This window comes from Plecotus auritus (genome assembly GCF_963455305.1).
Source record: "Plecotus auritus genome assembly, chromosome: 6".
Taxonomy (NCBI): Eukaryota; Metazoa; Chordata; class Mammalia; order Chiroptera; family Vespertilionidae; genus Plecotus; species Plecotus auritus.
Genome location: NC_137773.1, coordinates 171,482,499 through 171,490,338, shown reverse-complemented (window position 1 = coordinate 171,490,338; position 7,840 = coordinate 171,482,499). Strand labels below are relative to the sequence as shown.

The 7,840-nt window shown below is 43.2% G+C and overlaps 1 pseudogene across 1 annotated transcript; it reads right to left on the bottom strand.

Moving 5' to 3' along the window:
- Nucleotides 1-283: 283 nt before the first annotated feature.
- On the bottom strand, nt 284-477 carry LOC308251918 (H/ACA ribonucleoprotein complex subunit 3-like; annotated as a pseudogene). The gene has a single exon. The product of its transcript is annotated as an H/ACA ribonucleoprotein complex subunit 3-like (transcript).
- Nucleotides 478-7,840: the final 7,363 nt, after the last annotated feature.

Sequence of the window (7,840 nt, the reverse complement as noted above, 5' to 3'; positions counted from 1 at the left end):
TTTCTTTCTTTCTTTCTTCCTTCCTTTCTTTCTTTTTTTTTTCTCTTTCAAATCATCTTAATAACGTGGCAGTCAAAATATGAAAAGCAGACTCAAACTTGTTTTCTTTAAAGGGGGTGCTACCATGATTGCTTCACACAAGCATGATCTAAGGTAATGATGACACCGATTCCAAAGAGCAAGGGTGGGAAGAAGGCTTCAAGGCTCACAGACTGAAAAGCTTGGTTTCGGAAGTCTCCGAGGGGTCGCAGGTGGCAGGAGAGACATGAAATTTAAGGGACCTTCACAGTCCGGGGCGCGGTTGCTGCGTCATCAGCACCTTGAAACGTTTCTTGATGGTGACTCGGTGTTGAGAGTATTTGTCATCTGGGGAGAACCGAGCAGGATGGGCCGAGCAGGTCGTTGTCCCATAGGATCAAACTTCCTCAGGGTACAGACCCGGTCTCCCTGTTCATTGAGGTGATGCTGGAGAAACATGATCTCGCTGAAGCAGAAGGTCCCAATTCCGTCTGCACGTCTCTGTCTTTTTGTTTGTGTATTGGGATTATTAACTTTAATAAGTTAATAATTATTAACTTTTTTTTATATCAGATGAGCAAGGTAGGTTTACAATTTCAAAATAAAAATGAACTCAAAGAAAGATGAGCCCAAATATATTCACCTCTTTAGTCTTACTGACTGTCTTCTTTGATTCCCGTTATCCATGGTTTGATTTATTTTGGTATTGAGTTCATGCTAATATCTGTGCTGTCAGTATAATTACCAAAGTCATCTTAACTGTGAAGGTTTTAGAGCTTGACATTTCTATATTTAAAAGCCACATAATAGCTGCCAGTTAAAATTAAAATTTTAAAAGTTAGAAGGCTAGACCAGAAGGCTACACATCACATCTTCTGACTTAGCTCTGGAACAATTTTTAAATTATATTATTCCGGGGAATGCAGTTATCTCCCCTTTTCTACAAAGAACAAGAGGAGACAGAGGAACCTAAAAATGGAAGCACATGAGAAAGGCCTGGAGGATGAAATGTGGTTCATCCACATTTAGTCTCCTTCATGGCATGAACTGGACTTTTGAGTCTATCAGAGTTCTATCTCATCAATATGTATCATAACCAGCATTCCTGGTTGTATCCAAACCCATCTGAGCTATCTGAAGACCTTTGTATGTCCTGACCAGTCACACTATTGAAAGCCCCACCTATAGTCTTATCAAATCCTTTATAATAAACCTGTATCATAATCATTTATTGAATATTTACATTGTCCTAGGAACTTGGCATACATTAGTAAACAAAATTAAGGTCTCTATTGTGGTGACTTGGTTCAATATAATTTATATACAACTAAAGAAGAGTCAGGTTAGGTTGAGTATAATTGAATGGTTGGCATGTTACATTAAGTAGGCACTTGTATTAGTCAGGTTGGATTAGACCAGTGGTCGGCAAACTGCGGCTCGCGAGCCACATGCGGCTCTTTGGCCCCTTGAATTTTTAGCAAAGGCCAGCTTAGGAGTAACCTAATTAAGTTAATAACAATGTACCTACCTGTATAGTTTAAGTTTAAAAAATTTGGCTCTCAAAATAAATTTCAATCGTTGTACTGTTGATATTTGGCTCTGTTGACTAATGAGTTTGCCGACCACTGGGTTAGACTATGCTGAGATAACAAACAATCTCTAAAATCTCAGTGGCTTAACATAACACAAGTTTATTTCTGACTCACTAGCTGTCCAGTGGGGTTGGAGGTGCTAGCTCTACGTGGTCACGTGGGAACTGAGACTTCAGAAAGCATCGCCACCTTGAAGCTGCCCCAGTGAGAACACATGACTTCGTCAGTCTCCATAACTGGGAAGGAGTATGTGGGGAGTCACACGCTGGCTCTAAAATGCCCCATCCTAGAAGGGACAGAGGCCACTCCCAGTCATCCCCAATGGCCCAAACCAACCGCAAGGCCCTACCTAACTACAAGGGAATGAGGAAATGCAGGGAGCCCAGGGCTGTTCGTGAGCTGTAAATGTCCCTTCCACGAAAGTTATTTAATATTTGTTGATTTTACTTTGCAGTTTTCCTTTTATATTTCTGAGCCAATCATTTTTTTTTTCAAGCCACAACTATTTGCATGAAGAGCCAAGCACTGTTCCATAAGCACAATGGTTTGTCTTTACCGCTAGCTTGTTAAAAGCCAAGCACCGTATAGGAACTTCTGTCTGTGTACAGCAATGTGCAGCTCATTCACAGCAGCCCTGTGGCATGGGTACGATGCCTGTCCCCGTCCTGCAGCTGAGGAAGTGCAGGCAGAGAAAGGGTGAATCGCACAACTAGTGGCTGGCAATGCCCGATTTGTATCTCCTGGTTACACTGCCTTTACAACATGAGGGATGAGGCAGCCCGTGAAAGAGGCAGCACTTCGCTTTCTGCCTGTACCAACACTTACGGTAACAACAATGGAAGAGGAGAGAAAAGAAAGGGGGAAAGCAAGACTCCTCCTGCCCAATTCAGGACCAGCAGCGAGCAGTTCTTGTTTTCCGTTGGGGGTGTTTCCACCCAGCACAGTGCGATAAAGAGATAAGAGACACAGGGATGCCCTCATCCTTCAAAAGCGTAGCGTTTCCGTACCCACCGCCGTCTGCCTTCCGATCCAATGGGATGAAATCCTGACTCACCAGTGCTGTCCCAGGGGAGGAGTCCATTTTGTGTCCACAGGCACATCTAAGGTGATGAAGGGATGGAAGTGATTAAACAGAGAAAGTTCACCAAGGTAACGATTCTCCTTATCACGCCCACAGCAAATACAAATGCAGCCAGTTCCCTTGAGAGAAGGCCTTATCCCACACCTGGTCATTGGAGGTCTAGAAGACACCCATGACTCAGCACATGCTTTCCCAGTGCGTGTCCCTTATGCCTGGGTTTCTCTCGGTGTGTCACTGAGGATAAACAAGACTCAGCTGGACACGGCATGCACTAGCACGCACACACTCATTCCCTAGAGTAAGAAGGCACCCTCGAGAGCCGCCTGAGCCATTCCATTTATATAAAGTTCAAGAACAGGCAAACGTATTTATGGTAACAGACGTCAGAATAATGATTAATCCTGGGAAGAGGTACAAGGGAACATTCCGGAGTGAAGGAAATGTTCTATATCCTGAATTAGGTGGTGTTTCCACATTAAAATTCACCAAACTAAGCACCTAAGATTTGTGCATTTTATGTATAAGGTATACCTCATAAATGTACTGTACTGGCCTCCCTCACTAGAAAGCACTAACCAAATAGTACACCATTCATTCCACCATAGTGGGGTCAGACAAGCCAGGAGTCTCCTTTACACACATTAGCTGGTGACCTTGGCTAAATCACCTACTCTCGCTAAGCTCCAACTTCCACATCCTTAAAAAGGAGCTAATTACTGTGCCTACCTTTAGGCGTTCCTACCGACCCACCCCGAGCCCCAGACGCAAAAAGCTATGTTATATTTATGAATTCATATATCTCTATCTCTATCTCTCTCTATATCTATGTCTCTCTCTCTCTCTCTCTCTCTCTCTCTCTATCTCTATCTCTATCTCTATCTCTATCTACCTGAATAACCTTGATGGCCCATCAGTACTGGAGACAGAATCAATTGCATCCAACAACTGGGTCACGGTCCCTAAAGGAAGGAAGAACTTCATCCTCACACAGTCCCAGAGATGCATGGGGAGTGGCTCAGGAGGTGCACACCGGAAACTCCAAGCTTGGAAGTGGATCCTGTAGAAGTTACGGAGACAAAAAGGCAAGAAGTGGGGAGTGAGGAGAACCCTGCAGCTCCGGGAGGCCTGTGCACCTCGCCAGGCCCCGGCCACTGTTCGGCTGTGTGGGTTGCTCGCTGCTCAACTCCAGGGCTGTGTTCCATGGGAATGGTGCCCCCGAAGCTGTGTTTGCAGGACCACTGTGCGGGGCACCACTGGAAGGCTGAGGTCTCACCTGCTGAAGGTCCCGCCAGCTCCAGGAGAACCTCTCAGGGCAGAATCTCACCTGGGCTGCATCAGTCCTCCACCTGGTGATTTCTCACAGGAGCAAAACCCACCACAGTGGGACTTCGTTCCATCCCTGTCTGAGCGCCCTGCTCCATTCAACTCTACCCGGGAATGTCCCAGGAAAACTTAAATGCAATGGTGGCCGGGGACACCCACAGTGGTGAAGGTGTGAGACCCTGTGATGGTACTTTTGAGAACCTTTGAGCTGAGCCATGTTAGTGGCCCCACCCCACTGTATCTGCTGATAGCAGTAGTATTACTGTTCATACTGAGAAACCTCTACCTGGCTGATTGGGAGCTTTGATATGTATAGCACAACTATAATACAAATGAATTTTTAATACAAGTCCAAATAAGTAAGGAAATGCTGCCATAAACAGAGAGAATCTGGGGCCAGAGGAATCTGTATAAGCTAAAAATTACTCTAGACCAAGAGACTATCAGACCCAAATATAGGCCTCAGAGGCTGGAGGCTGAAATTCCAAAAAAAAAAAAAAAAAGGTGATGGCGAACGAGCTGGACGAGCCCCCTGCACAGAGCCCAGATCCTCTGAGAACTGCCATGTACTTGATAAAGACCCTTGAAACGTTGCACCCACCAGCCTGAGAAGAAAAGCAACGAAACGTATTGCTGAGACCTTGAACCCATGCCCAACCTTTGACACCATCAAAAATAGGGCAACCAGACATTATACACTGCATGATATGGTCTAATAAGTAGTTAGTGCATCTAACCACCTATTCTTGTCCAAATAAATTGAATCTAAACCCAATAAAGCTTCTACATCTAACTATCAGTTTACAGATAAATGACACTACACGAAAGCAACCGGCCAAATCCAGAATATGGGAAAGTCTTGGCCCATGGCCCAGTTTGTCCAGTAAATCCATGACATGGTGAGGGGTTGGGGTGGGGGGGCAGAGGAGTGTGGACTATAATAGCATAAAAATACTTGAGAGATAAAGCAATTAAATGCAATGTATGGACATTATTTAGACCCTGATTCAAATAAACAACCCATAAAAAGGCAGCTGTTAGATGATATTGTTACTGTTAACTCTGTTATGTGGAAGGGAATGGGAGTTTTTTTATGTTTCTGTCAGTTTGCCAGGGAATTGACATACCTGATATTTGCTTCAAAATACTGCAGGGAAAAAATGTTGACTGGGAGAATATACAAGAAACAAGATTGGCAAAGTGTTAATTATTGAAACTAGAGTTCACTACACTATTTTCTTTTATTTTATATATTATTGAAATTTACATAATAAAAATTATTTTATGTATGTATTTATTTTTTAATTTCTTTATTGAGTTTAGAGAGAGAAAGGGAGAGAGAAACATCGATGTGAGAGTGAAACATGGATTTGTTGCCTCCTGCACCCACCCTGACCAGAGACTGAACCCATAACCTGGGTATGTGCCCTGACCAGGAATCGAACCCACAACACTTCAGTGCCTAGGACAATGTTCCAATCAACTTGCCACACTGGTCACGGCCATAATAAAAAAAATTTAGCCGAAACCGGTTTGGCTCAGTGGATAGAGCGTCAGTCTGTGGACTGAAGGGTCCCGGGTTCGATTCCGGTCAAGGGCATGTACCTTGGTTGCGGGCACATCTCCAGTGGGAGGTGTGCAGGAGGCAGCTGATCGATGTTTCTCTCTCATCGATGTTTCTAACTTTCTATCCCTCTCCCATCCTCTCTGTAAAAAATCAATAAAATATATTTTAAAAAATTTTTAAAAGAAGCAATGAATGGAAAGCAAAGAAATTGGTAAACGTAATAATTGAATATAAAAAGGAATCACTAAATCTCATGTACAGAAAATTCCTAAATAATTCATGTAGCTCCTCTGCCCTCACGGAGGTGGAACATAACTCCCCACCCCTTAAGGGTACGGTGCTAAGAGGGACTTCCTTCTTAAAAGTACAGAATGGAGAAGGAGAAAGAAGAGTAACATTGCAAGGGAAAAGCAGGTATGAGGTTTGCAGAAACTCTGTGATATTGTGGCAACTTTCCTGTAACACTAAAACTTCTAAAGTAAGAAGTTTACTAAAAATATTAATAACTTCTGAAGAAGTAAAAAACACAAACATAAAGTTATAAAGTAATAGCAATACTGACTTAAATCAAAACCACTGGGATGTGAGAGACCAAGAGACTGTCAGACCCAAATATAGACCACTGGGATGTGAGGCATAATTTTTTTTAGATGAAAAGACACTTTATTATCATTTTACTATATAACATACTAGTGAATAAACCTGAGTGCAGGCAGAGTTATTTTTTTAAATATATTTTTATTGATTTCAGAGAGGAAGGGAGAGGGAGAGAGAGATGGAAACATCAATGATGAGAGAGAATCATTGATTGGCTGCCTCCTGCATGCTCACTACTGGGGATCGAGCCTGCAACCTGGGCATGTGCCCTTGGCCAGAATCAAACCCTGCACCCCTCAGTCCACAGGCCCACGCTCTATCCCCTGAGCCAAACCGGCTAGGGCTGCAGAGTTGTTTTTTAAAGTGTCCGCGAAAGAGGCAGAGACAGAGAGAGACGGAAGGACCCAGAGAAGGAGAGACACGTGTAGAGGTTATGGACTACATCATATTCCCCCAAACTGAAGCTCTAACCATCAATGTGACTGTATTTTGAGATAGGGCTTGTAGGGAGGCAGTTAAGGTTAAGTGAGATCATAAGCTAACCATTTTGCTCAAGAAGTTAGAAAATGAACAGCGAGCAGTTAAAAAGTGGAAGAAAGAGCCAAAACCGGTTTGGCTCAGTGGATAGAGCGTCGGCCTGCGGACTGAAAGGTCCCAGGTTCGATTCCGGTCAAGGGCAAGTAACTTGGTTGCGGGCACATCCCCAGTAGGAGGTGTGCAAGAGGCAGCTGATCGATGTTTCTAACTATCCCTCTTCCTTCCTCTCTGTAAAAAATCAATAAAATATATTTTAAAAAAATAAAAAATAAAAAGTGGAAGAAAGAAATAAAAGTAAGAACAAAATTAGCTGTAATTGCCAACAAAGGAGAGAGGACGGTGGAGAGAGGACGGTTAATAAAATAACAACGGAATTGTGGCTGACAGACAAGAAAACTATAAAATGGATGCAGAAACCCATCAGGCAGGGGAGAAAAAAATAAATTGAAGCCAGCCAGTGGAGAAGGAAATTAGGCATATCCCAGCGAAGGGTGCAGAATTTCATTTCCCCAAATCAGGTGATAAAAGATGGAAAGATATTACAATAGAAATGGGTGCCCAAGGAACACGTGAGGCACTTGCTTATAAACCTTGGCCCCCCCGAAAGGATTGGGTTGGGCCTGCCCGTGGCTGCCAGGCCCCATGGCACAGGTAGGGCGCAATTCTAAGAAAGGGCTTAGCACGTGCCTGTCTGTGACTCAGGTAGAACTGGCCTAGAACAGAAGTTCTGAGGATCCCAGAGAGCTTTTATTTTCATGGGTTGTAGCTCTCAATAATGAATGCATTAAAATTTAAAACTAGAATTTAAAAAATACTGTAGTCATTTAAAAATAACAAGAATAAATCCAATAATTGTACCAAAAATTGAGAACAATCCAAATATCCACAAATACCGAAAAGGCCAAGTGTACTTGGTTTATTTACACAATAGAATATGATGCAGCTTTTTTTTTTTTTTAAATATATCTTATTGATTTTTTACAGAAAGGAAGGGAGAGGGATAGAGAGTTAGAAACATCGATGAGAGAGAAACACCGATCAGCTGCTTCCTGCACACCTCCTACTGGGGATGTGCCCGCAACTAAGGTACATGCCCTTGACTGGAATCGAACCTGGGACCTTTCA